The following is a 13,677-nucleotide window of genomic DNA, read 5'->3' as shown; positions in this document are numbered from 1 at the left end:
CCCCCTCAACTTTAATTTTGGCCAATTTCCCCCCTGAACTCTCATGATTAGTCAATTTCCCCCCTCAACTTTAATTTAGCCAATTTCCCCCCTCAACTCTTATAATTAGTCAATTTGCACCCTACTGTTAAATTTTTAATTTGATCATAATTAAACAAGTGTGTGTAAGAAACTAAATAAGATGTATGTTAATCATGTTCCTATATCTTTATCCTATTACAAATAGATTAAAATTTAGAATTTTACAATTTATCATGGAGTAATTTTATTTGATTTTTGACTATACAAAATTGATAACAAAAAGGATTGATGTGTAAATTTTTGTATGTGAATACAATTTTCTTTATAAAAGTGAAAGCTAAGTTCAAGTAAATTGCGGAGAATCGAGCTTTAGTAAAAAAACGGCTAGTCTATTCATAATTTTCGACTCCTTATTAAGAATAACTCATTTTATTGAAATAGGTTTGATCCATGAGTTTAGGATTATTATTTCTTTTTGTTATTATTTCTTCTTCTACATGCTTTAAACCCGATTCATAACTTTTTCTTATAATCAACCCATGTCACATACTAACTGTATTATGTTTTTGTACATTTTACCCTATATTATGCAGGTGAGTTTATGTTAATTTTAGTACTTTGTTGGAAGCTATTAGAAAGATTGAAAATTAAGAAAAGAATAGATGGAAAATTAAAAATAAAAAAAAATTAACAGTAGGGTGCAAATTGACTAATTTTGAGAGTTGAGGGGGGAAATTGGCCAAATTAAAGTTCAGGGGGGGAATTGACTAATTATGAGAGTTGAGGGGGGAAATTGGCCAAAATTCAAGTTCAGGGGGGAAATTGGCCAATGGTCACAAGTTCAGGGGGGAAATTGATAATATACCCTATTCATTTTACGCAAAATGTTACTGTTTTTGTTCACGTAGCTTCGACTTTCACAATTGTACATGTTTATGTTTTATTTGTGTCGTACAAGAATTATAACATCGTTCATACAAGTTGAAATAACATATTTGGATATGCTCTAAATTCACTTAGCTTATGGCAAGAGATATTTGAACTCGAACATTCCAGACTCCTTTGCATAAACATATATCATAAGACTGGCCATGTAAGTCGAAACAATATATTTTTGCAGGCAATATTAACACACTAGAAAACGTATGACAAATATTGAGTGATGTAGGTTTGATTATTGAATGTGAGTTTATTCATAAATTTTAGTTTTGTTGTTAATTCCAACTTTTACTTGATGATAATTATGAAATAATAATTTAAAAAAAAAAAAAAAAAAACAATCCACATTTAAAGTTGGTTTTAAGTCATATGAAGTTATTTGAGCTCAAATAAAATCTCTCTTTTAAAAATCTAGGGAATTTTGTTTAAACACTAAAAATCTTAAGAGGGGTATATATTGAACAACATTAAATTAATTTAATGATTAAAATTTTAATCATTCTTAACCCTCTAACCAAAGACCAACATATCTACTATTCTTGCAAACCAAGCTCCAGCTTCTCCCTCACATTTGGCCGCCACCTTGCTCTCCCACAATACAAACCAAAACAACGAAGCAGCCATCTATTGCTAGACCAAAATTGTTGGAGCAGGCTTGGTGTTGTTATTGAAAGCAATTCCGGAAAAAATAAAAAAGTAAAAAAAAGGGGTATGAGGCGGCATTGAATCGGAACCCGAGATCGTCGTCTTTGTGATTTCCGGGCCATGACCTGTTTTGTAGCTGTTTGGACAAACAAAAAATGGAAATAGAAAAACAAAAAAACGTGTAGCCAACCTCCTCCTCCTCCCACCTCCTCTTCACACCTCAATTGGAAATTTGGATTTCAATTCAAGTTTGTTTAAGTATATATGGTATTATTGTCTCCTTAAAAACATTGTTAAATTCAATCTCCGATTACGATTTTGACCGTTCTCCTATTACAATTTTATCCATTATAACACACATGATAACTTGGAGAGATTTTTGAAAATCTATCAGGAACAATGTTTGGTACAACAAAATGTATTAACTCAATTAGTTGGAAACATTAAAAAAAAAAAAAAAATCTACTAATTGCATATAACATTTGGTGTAATGTATGTTTGTGTATTATGCTAAGACCTATTGTATCAGAAAGATCAATCAATTCTAGAGCTTTCAATTTTCCTTTTCAATCTCTCTCTTGTTTCTCCCTATATCATCTTCTTTTGAACTAATCTTTCATCTTTTGCAACATAGTTAACAGATCCTGACACATCCCGATCGAGATCAGGGTATGATGGCTGTCACGTGGAAGTGACGTAACCATGTGCACAGTGCGGAAGCTAATAAAATAATAATAATAAAAGTCTGAATAAATAAAAAGCAGTTTTACACAAAGTAAGAACATACATGTGCAAGCGTAAGTGTGAAAAACAAAGTTCAGAGCTCGAAGACCTAATGCAGTCCGAGAGAAATAACACTACAAAAACACACCCAAAGGTGGTCTTACAGTGGTGATAATCTGTCAGATATGACGGGAAAATCCTCTGGGGAGCCACCAAAAGTGCTAGCCAACTAGAACATGGAGGGGCGCAAAACAGAAAGTGTGAGTGGGCAAAAACAAAGTTTTTCAAAAACCATTTCATAAACAAAGTTCTAACCCCTCGCCGTAAAACCTGTATACTTCCCAGAAAAATAGAATATCTACATATATATAGATCATGCTCGGAAATATGCCATGTCAAATGTCTCTAAATAGAATGCAAGTGCTCAGGAAATGTCAGATCAATGCCATGTAATCTGTCAGCCGGAGTCACCTAACGTGACCTGTACGGCTGAATCTAGAGCTCAAATCTCCATCTCACTAACTATACCTGCACACGAGTCGGAACCACCTAGAGTGGTCTGTACGACAGGAATAGGTGTATAATAAGTACGCTCAAGTGATACGATCACGTGAAGGCTGGGCGAATAATCGCGGATCACCTACGAGTCGGAACCACCTAAAGTGGTCTGTACGACAGGACTGTGCACCTAACTTGGATCCAAGATGAACGTGTGATGCGGGAGGTGAACATCACGTGAAGGACTGTGCCCAACTCTGGGTGGGAGCACTAACACCGGGGGTGCAGGTTATGAGCTCTCTAAGCATCTCAAACCACTACTGAACATAAACATAAATCATAACTCACCTGGCACTTACTTGTGCGTCCGCAACACCAAACATATATATACATATGCGACTATTAATGCGTAAATAAATGGCAAACAATAAGCATGGCATGTAAACATATAAACGTTTCATTTCACTTTCTGGGAAAAGCATAAGTGTATAGGTATATACGGAAAACCAAAAGCCCACTTACTGGTATGTAGAAGGGTCGTAACCCCCTTGCCTCGAGTGACCGCGCTCGTCCTCGGGATAGGTCTCACCTATATGCGAAACAACTATAAAAACATTAATTTTAAAGCACATAACCAACATCACGAAATAACTTCTCATACAATGCTCAAATGGGTGTATGAATACACCAACGTGATCTACTCAACCTCAAGAACATCCCCATATTTTTAAAATAATTTTTCGACGCCGCACGTGCCCCCACGCGCCGACCAAGGCACGGCTACACGCGCCGCCCACGCGCAGGCACGTGCCTGGCACACTGACGGCGTCAGGAATATTCCGTTAAATCTGACAGATTCCGTTAACGCCGTTAGGAATATTCCGTCATCTCCTCCGGCGAAACTCCGGCGCCGGAAAATCGGGAAAACTTCAAAACCTTGTATCTTCTTCGTTTTTCAACCAACTTTCACAAAATTGGTACCAAAATGAAGCTTACAACAAGAAGAACAAATCCATACCACTTTCAAGCATTAAAACCCACGGAATCTCGCCGGGAAAACACCACCAACTCAGGCCAAGCTTGAAACTCACGATCCCGACATCCAAAACCTTCAAACGAACCACCCCAAGCCTCCTAAGGACCTTACCAAGCTTCCTACAAGCTTGAAATTCCAAAAAACACAAGAATTAACGTGTGCATGAACAGTGACCAAATCGGGGTATCCCGACTTCAACGTGAAAACGAAGGTATCCTTACCTGAAATGGGTATGGTTGAACTCCTACGGACCTCACGAGCATGAATATGTAATTTGTTTCCTCGATCTGTGAAGGTTTCAATGGTTTTGGTTGTCGTCCGTACAAAGAGAATAGGAAAGGGAGAGAGAGAGGGCTCGGGACAGGGCAGGGAGAGAGGGTGAGTGAGTGTGGTGTGTGTGTGGTCCAAAACCAGCCAAGCAACACCAAAAAACAACCACACAACGAAACAACCATAATAGGGGCAAAATCGTCATTTCACCCATACGGTTTGAAAATCTGGAATGGGCTGTCACAGATCCACCAGCTAAATCGTGTGTACAAAATTCCATCTTCTAGTTTCAGGTTTGGTATATGATCGAGGGCTTGGTCTTGGAGACTTGTTAGGCCATCTTCAACCAAAGGTTGGCCAGAGGGCTCGCTTTAGCTCTGACCCTCCAAGATATTAATATTTTAATGAACATTACAGGGCCATATTTGCCTCCATCTCCAACCGAGGGCCAAAGGATCATTAGGCTCGTTTCAACGCTGTCACAAATAACCTTCTCCAACCGAGGGCCAAACATAATTTATTATTTAAATTTAAAAAATACAACTTAAATTTAAAAAATACAACTTAAATTTAAACAACTACAACTTATGTTTAAAAACTACAACTTAAATTAAAAAAACTACAAATTAAATTTAAAAACTACAACAACTTAAATTTATAGGAAAAAATTGAGAAATTTTTAATATTTTTTTACAAATTTTGGCTGAAAAAAATTCAAATTCAAATTCATAAGGAAAAACGATATAATTCCTTTCAAAAAAATGCATATAAAAATTTGTTTCATGTTACTTAATTTAATTTAATGTTGTATAATGGCTTAGGAAATTATAGGAAAAAAATAGAATTTAAAAAAAAATATGAAACAAATTTTGTAAAATAGAAGTTATAGAAAAAAATAGAATTTAAAAATAGAAGTTATAGGAAAAAAATTTGTAAAAAAAAAAAAAAAAAAAAAAAAAAAAAAAAAAAAATAATAATAATGGCTAGCTGACGTCAGCTAGCAGTTGTATTTAAATTTTTGACCTACCATTCATGTCGGATATATCCAACAGAAATAATGCACAATGCTGTCGATTATATTCAACAAGAATACTCAAAATTCTGGCCCAGCCCGAGGCCGGCTGGCTCATTTGGCCAGCCAGTTGGCCCTTTGGCCTTTTTTGTACTGTGGGGCCCACGAACCCTTTGGCCTAACTCTTTGTTGGAGACAATTTTTGGGCATTTTTTTGCCCTCTAGACCCTTCGGTTGGAGATGATCTTAGGAGAACTCAACGAGTTCTTCTCATGTCTAGGTTAGTCATTAGCTGGCATTTTGGAGGAAGTGTTCAATGTGCCCAATTCAAAGGAAGTGTTCGGTGTGCCACGAAAACGGTATGGTATACCAAGTGTTATAATATAAATGGTTAAATTTTTTTTTTTAAAGTATCCAACATTTAGTGTACGTGACATATTCTCAGCATATTGAAAAATTTCTTGACTATTTGGTGTTGTCATGGTTTTTGTGCTTCTGAGCTCGGAGATTAGTTATTGCTATATTGGCAAATCTTATTTGTCTGTATTTTCGTACTTTTAGGCATATCGAAAACTGCGACACAATGAGACCTATAATCCAAAGGGTTACTGAGCCTAGCATGGAGTTTTGCAGGAGCAAGTTATGCTCAACAGCTGAAACGATGTTTCATGATCTAATGTGACAATCCCTGGGCTTCGCATAAAACATTGTCCCAGTACATGTGTTTTCTTGCAGTGTTTGATATGTCTTTGTTAGGAAAATGAACTATCCATCAAGGTTTCACTATTTATACAAAATTGCAATTGTGTATGAATATATACATGATCCTCAAAACAGCAAATAATGACTTCATCTCTCAATTATTTACCCAATATTGCAATTATATATGAATATATATATGCACACACATATGTGTATATATATATGCGTGTGTGTGTGTGTGTCAATGCATAATACATAACATTACTACATGTACGCAAATTTAAATTGCCATGATCGATGTCACTATTGTGAGATCTCCAACTAATTATTTATTATTGCGAGGAAAAATTAAACAACAAAATAATATGTAATTGATTCAAAATACTGTTATAACTAATGACATTTTAACATTTAATATGCAAGTAAGTTTCTCTTCGCTCAATATAAATAATGACGAATGATGATCTCCTTATTTAGGTATGAATTGGAATTTCTATTGCTTTATAATTTTTCTTTCAAAATTTAAGCTGTGCTTTAATTGGACAATGGGATGCATGCCTATTACGTACTAAATCACAAATATAATTATGTACATGCGATCTCTATCCTGCTAGCTAATACTTTTGTTGGGGTCTCATTAATTTGGAGGAGGATTATCTCCCCTCCAATTTGGAGTAGGATTATCTCCCCTTCTATTCTTATCCCCTTCTCTCCCCTCTTGCCACAAAATGGTTTTTGTCTTCTTCTGACTATTAAAAAATTAATACAAAACGTTGATGTGATTTAATCGTAACTATTCAAATAAGAGAGGAAGAAAGGGGATCAAGATTAGGAAGAGAGAGAATCCTAATCCCATTAATTTAAGTCCTTTTTTGCATGTTTGGTTGCTAGAAAAGAGTACAAAAACTGCATCATCTCATGTACCTCATTTTATATATGAAATCAGGAATGGTTTTGCTAGAAAAGAGTGCAACGCTCTCTGACGTTTTTGCATTATCCTAAACACTTCTGTATTCTATATTTTAATCCGGTCACATATATACAGTTTGCGTATAATGTTACTGTTTTGTTTCCTATAGCTCGGGAGCATCACAATTCGACTTTCACGACTGTACATGTACACTTTTTATCTATATCGCACAAGGATCATAAGACCAACTATGCAAATTGATATAATATCTAGATGTTCTAAATTTATCTAGCTTATATATTCACATGATTTATATATGTATTAAGTGCGTACAAGTATGAGAAGTAAACAATTTTCATAAAAATAAAAATGAAAAAGCAAATCTTTCCAACTAAAAAAGGGAAAGAAAACACAATTTAATTAAACTAAGTGCTCATTTGGATGTGCTTTTAAAATGACTGAAAGCGCTTTTAAAGAAAATGTTTTTGGATTCCAAAAGCACTTAAAGTGCTTTATGTAAGAAGTACCAGTTATGTGCTTCTTCAAGGAAGCACTTTAAGTGCTTTTTCAAAATTTACTTGCATATTTACTAAAAATTGGTTCTAAAAATATTTTTACCAAAAGCACTTTCAGTTATTTTAAAATTACATTCAAACGAGCCATAACCTATCAAAGATTGGGTACGAACCATAAAGGTGCATTATGCAACCGGGACCAAGAATGAATCTTGGGGCAACTAAAATACCTAATACTGTTATTTGTGAAGTAAAATACTCAAAAGTCACATCTGGTTGAGTCGTAACACGAGTAATCAAAGGCAAAATAAATATTGTTTCTTTCTACCTTCTAACCATGGGGGTACAATATACGGCGGAATGGTGGTTGCTCACAAATAATACCCGATCACTAAGTTCAACAACCTCCATCCCTTGTGGACCACCATCAAAATCACATTCCAGTTTGAACACTCGAAATCCTTTAGTCTTTGGGTGGCTCAGTGTAACTAAAGGCCTTTCCAAGCATGCCCTTATGCCAAGGATCGGCTATTAAACACGTTTCTTGTTTAGGCTTTTATGCAGAGTCTGCCTTATGAAAAATCATAAATAACTCCATAGATGCAGAATCTTTTGGAAGGTGAACGAAATCACAGCCATTGTAATGCTCTACTCTTGATCCATCATATTCAACGAATTTGTACCAATTGGACGTCTCCACCTACATCAGCCACAGGCCAGGTCAATGAGGTCATAGTCTGAGGAGATAAGCTGCCTACATCGTACCAAAATCGGAGGAGATACGCTAATTTTGTCCAATCTTAGTCTTAGCTAAGGGGTGCCTACTCCTACCCCGACTCTGACCCTAAGACCATCTTCAATTTTTGGCCTAAAATTTAAAATTTGTAACCAAGAAAATTTAGGTTTTAACCCATAAACAATTTTTCTGCTCCCACCATTCTGGGCTAAAATTTTGGCCCCAGATTATTAAAAAATGAATTTAGATTAATTTTTTTTACTTAAAGTAACTTTTTTTAAAATAAAAATTTATATAGACTATCCTAATTTAATTTTATGAACATTTTAACCTAAAAATATTTAGATTCTGACAAATACTGAAAAATCACTAACCGACACAATGAAACTCGTTAAACAATATGAAAAAAATATGAAACAAATGAAAGATTTTTTTTTATAATTATTTTAGCCATTAGATTTAAATTTGGACAATTAATTTTTTTTTTTTTTTACTGTTGAATTTCATTAAATTAGATCTTAACCGTTGGATTCAATGAATTTACTAATCCTGGGCTAAATTTGGCTTCCATTTGAGTTTTAGGTTTTAGGCCATATTTTAGCCTTGGGTTGGGTTGAGTTTTTGGGGGGAATAGAAGCGGAAATTTGAGTTTTAGCCTAGGGTTGGAGAATGTCTAAACAACAAAAACAAAGCGTCAAAAAAGGGTTTAGGACAAGTCCGGTGTCTAAGCTGCTGGTGATCCGCCATCAGCAATTGTAGTACAGGCGTCACATTTGTGGAGTCCAAGTTTTAGGAAGGGGATCTTCGGATCACTTCTATTAAATCTACTCAATCAATGAATATGAGTCCTTGAAATTTGATCCAACGGCTAAAGACATAAAGTCCTTTTAAAAATTATAATAACTTTAGCCGTTAGATCAAATTTCAAAGATCCGGATTAATTGAATTGGTGGATTTGATGGAAATGATCCGTAGAAGATCCCTTTCCCATGTTTTACACCCATTGGCAAGGTTACTAGGACCCACCTCCTCTTCACTCCTCAATTAGAAATCTGGAATTCAATTCAAACTTGTTCAAGTAGATATAGTATTATTGTCTCCTTAAAAACATTGTTAAATTCCATCTCTTATTACGATTTTGATTGTTCTTTTATTACGATTTTATCCATCATAACACACATGCTAACTTGGAGTGATTTTTGAAAATATTATGATTTTGATTACGATTTTATCCATCATAACATATGGCGGAATGGTGGTTGCTCACAAATAATACCCGATCACCAAGTTCAACAACCTCCATCCATTGTGGACCACCATCAATATCACACTCCAGTTTGAACACTCAAAATCCTTTAGTCTTAGGTGGCTCAGTGTAAGTAAAGGTCTTTCTAAGCATGACCTTATGCCAAGGATCGGCTACTAAACACGTTTCTTGTTGAGGCTTGTATGCATAGTCTGCCTCATGAAAAATCATAAACAATTCCATTAGATGCAGAATCTTTTGCTAGGTGAACGAAATCACGGCCAATTTAATGTTCAATCCCTTTCCACCTAATCCACGTAGTTCGGGATCCAGACCATTGAAATTTGATCTAACGGTTAAAAACATGATGCTCATTTAAAAGTTATAATAACTTTAACCGTTATATCAAATTTCAAGGATACGAATTCATTGATTTGATGGATTTAATGGAAGGGATCCGAAAAGGATCCCTTTCCCAAGTTTTACACCCATTGGCAGGGTCACTGGGACCCACCTCCTCTTCACTCCTCAATTGGAAATTTGGAATTCAATTCAACCTTGTTCAAGTAGATATGGAATTATTGTCTCCTTAAAAACATTGTTAAATTCCATCTCCTATTACGATTTTGACTGTTCTCTTGTTCTCCATTATAACACACATGCTAACTTGGAGAGATTTTAGAAAATATAACGAGAACAATATCCAAAAAACCATTTCCTGCCTCTGGGCTGAGTTGCGGGTGGTTCTATCCTGAGTATCCATAAAACCAGTAATACCTTTGCACTCCTTCTATAATCAACTTAAAGCAAGACCACCCATGAACCTCGAACCTACTTCATTAGGCTTAATCCAAAGATATTAGTATTATTTCCCCTAACTTAAGTACAATGGTGCATGTAGTGTTACGGCACAAGACCTCCGATTTTCTAAAACCCTCAAGTTTTTAGTCTAATAGAGACGATCTATAAATCTAAATCCGATCATGTATGTACAATCTGTGAATAATGTAACCATTTTTGTTCATGTAGCTTGGGAGCATCAAAATTTCGACTTTAATACACAACTGTACATGTACACTTTTTTATTTATGTCGCACAAGGATTATAAGACCGACCATGCAAATTGATGAATACTCCACATTCATCTAACTTATGAAAAGAGAGATTTAAACTTGAACGCAAGTAACATATCCCAAACCTACGACATGCTTGGGGATTCAAACCTGCGCATATATATTTTCAAAGATTTAATTCGCAAAACTGTAAATTCAGAAAGTGCAAAAGAACAATATAAAGAGCAAAAGTTAATTAATTGGTGCTATGTTCAATTAATATAGCGGATGCAATCTGCGACTATATTAATTAAAGCCCAAATAATGAGGAGTAAATATTAAACGACATTGTTGTTGTAACTATTCGAGATTTATTTGTTTAATATATAGTTCTATTATATTTAATTAAAGTGCTTTGTTAAATTATGTTTTTTTCATAAATCAATGAAACATTATAATTAAATTTTGTTTCTCAAATAAAAAGGGGTACATCTTAAAAATCTAATAAGATTACCTAATAATTATATGTACCCAAACCAATTTGTGGTGCTAGGTTCGTCTTCACTATGATTCGAGGTGCCATGTCCGTCATCACTGAAAAGATTTATTCTTCTTGTCACTTTCCTTCATTCGTGCCTTCAAAAAGCTTTTGTGTTCGGTGATGCTTTGTCGTCAACCTTCATGAACATAGCTTTTCGATCTCTTTTATCAAGCACAAGTTCCTTGCATACTCAACTTGACTTCTATAAAATACACCACTCTCTTTGTCAGTCTCACCTCTTAGCGTCGTCTCTTTTGGAACAACGTTGGAAGCACGCTTAATAATTCAGTATTTTACAAATTTTCACAACTTTCCAACATTTGTGATTGTTGAACCTTGTGATGAATTTGGGCAAAATTAGGTACCAACTGTTTGCTTGCATCAACTAAAACAAATACAGTGGGAAATAATTTATTATCTCAAAAAAAAATAAAAAATAAAAAATAAACGGTAGGTGCTAATAAAAAAAATTAAAAAATTGTTACCCCATCACCAATACTTGTGTCACCTTGATAATTTTTCACCGCTTTTGTCTGAGCATCTCTATATTTGCCTAATGCAAAACTTAAATTTTTTATCATACTGTAAGTGCACTTTTTCTGCGACAAGTTCATGAAATTTCATGAAATTTCACCTTGATAATTATACCGACTGCTATAATTTTCATGAAATTTCTTCCACACAAGAAAACATTTTTCAGCGATTAACCATGCAGTTTCTGGGATCACTAGTAGAAAAAAGCTCATCTACCATGGTCAATGCCCGTGATAGATTGCAATCCACCACGGGCACTGTGCCCGTTAGTAAATTGGATGTGATAAACTATCTTAATTTCTACCACAGACTATGCCCGTTGTCAAATGTGCGATAAACACGGATTGTGCCTGTGGTAGATTGAGATCTAACACCACATTCATTATGGCCGTTGTGAATTACAAATTGACCACGGCTCACGACCGTCATAAAAAATTTTCCAAAAATAAAAAAAATTAATAATAAATCATTTAATATATAAACAAATTTACTACAATACAATAATTACATAAAGAAATCACAAATCAAATATTACAAACTGCACACTAAAGCTAACAACGAGTTGTACTAGAAATATCAAACTATCCACAAAGTATCAAATAGGCCTCCAATAACAAGAACACTTGAAGACTTCAGATTTCTTTGAACATCTCCAAACAAAGGACCTTGAGAGTGAACTACTGCCCCTAATACTTGAGCCTCAGCAATTGCTGCCTCTCTCTATTTGCATGGACATAAGCATATGGATCACAAGAAAAAAAAATATTGTACTCGTATAGGTGGAAATATACATTTGATCTCAATCAAGAAAAGTAAATAGAGTTTCTGTCTCTAAACCTTTCTACTCATGCATTCCTTTGCAATTGAACTCTTGACAAAATTATCTTGACAAAATTATAATAAGAGGAGTCTTTTGAGAAAAGATAAACACATGATTAGATTATGAACCTACTAAATAGAGCCACTGCGTATAATTCTGCAAATACATATTATACAAGATTAACCAAACCAATAGCAAAAACAAAGATTTTTTTTATAAACCATAAACAATAGTAACCATATCAAAAGTAAAATCTAATAAACAGTAGCGATTTGAGAAATTGAAATTATAGAAATATACAGAGGACGCACCTGTAGAAGTTAAACATAGAAACACAATTTCATCAATGGTGAAGATTCGCCGCCCAGAATTTATTTGATCTGTACGATTCACTGTAGTGCAAAATAGCATACATATCAAATATACCTCAATTCATTGTTTTTCCTTGTTTTATTTTTTTAAAATGAAAGCTTAATAATTCAAGAGTAACTTGCAAATTGTAATAACCCTGAATTAACAAAAGCAATAGAAAAGGAAAAAGAAGCATTAAGACCTTTAAACTAGCAAAACCCAGCCACTTGCAAAACATCTATATTGGCAGAATTAGCCAAATTTCAACCCCTTGTTCCTTCTTTCTACTTCTATAATAGCAGTTCGCCTACAAATCCTGGAATTGAGGAATGGCTGGCCATCCAAGTCGAGCCGGCGACTGGGCGAGGCCATGGGGACGGCGACCGACATATCGTTCTCTAGAGAAAGCTTCCGGCGGGCTCTGCGTCAGTGATGAGTTCTTGTGTGGGTGCCGGACAGAAGACGGTTGCGATTTCGAAGAAGGGGGGGGGGGGGGGGGCGGGGCTTTGGAGAGAGAAATGAGTAGTTTGGAGATTTCAGAGAAACCGCCGAAGGAAGCGAATGGGTGAGACTGGGTGGGTTGGTGGTATCAGGTCTGGAATTGGTATAGAGATTGGGTTTAAGATAGAGTTGGTTCTGATAACAAATTTGAGAGTAATATTAAATAACATGCTACCTTGTGGTCATATCAAATAACTACACCGATTTCAAGAAGGCGCTGTGATTAGATTTATTTCAACAACGGGCTACCTTGTGGTCATATCAAATAACTACACCGAGCTTTACTTGCGCGTTATTATTCTAACATGTTCCATTACGTGCCAGTTTTGCCCGTTGTTAAAACCATTTACTCACAACGAACTTTAAATGTCCGTGGGAATATTGGATATTCTACAACGAGTCTTTTATGTCCATGGTGAATTAACTGCGATAAATGTGGTGCTGTCTTGTAGTGGATGGTGACAATTGACAAGGCCGAGCCCTCTCTTCTCTCTTTTTCCAACCCGAAGTGCATTGATGTGAATAAAGCAGCAGAAAATAAAAACAACAAAATAGTACGTACTAAGAAGTCCTGGTTGGTCGATCAATAACGTGATTTCGTTGCACGCATGCACGTACTGCATTG

At 35.3% G+C, this 13,677-nt stretch overlaps 1 long non-coding RNA gene across 1 annotated transcript; it reads right to left on the bottom strand.

The window, feature by feature from the left end:
* Positions 1–11,835: 11,835 nt before the first annotated feature.
* Positions 11,836–13,264, bottom strand: LOC148695345 (uncharacterized). The gene is made up of 3 exons (XR_015965158.1): positions 12,754–13,264; positions 12,512–12,592; positions 11,836–12,100 (listed from the first exon to the last, which is right to left on the bottom strand). It is a non-coding gene; the product is annotated as an uncharacterized LOC148695345 (long non-coding RNA).
* Positions 13,265–13,677: the final 413 nt, after the last annotated feature.

The sequence above is a fragment of the Pyrus communis genome, chromosome 8 (genome assembly GCF_041283825.1).
Source record: "Pyrus communis isolate YQ-2024b chromosome 8, ASM4128382v1, whole genome shotgun sequence".
Taxonomy (NCBI): domain Eukaryota; kingdom Viridiplantae; phylum Streptophyta; class Magnoliopsida; order Rosales; family Rosaceae; genus Pyrus; species Pyrus communis.
This window is presented reverse-complemented; position numbering and strand designations above follow the sequence as displayed.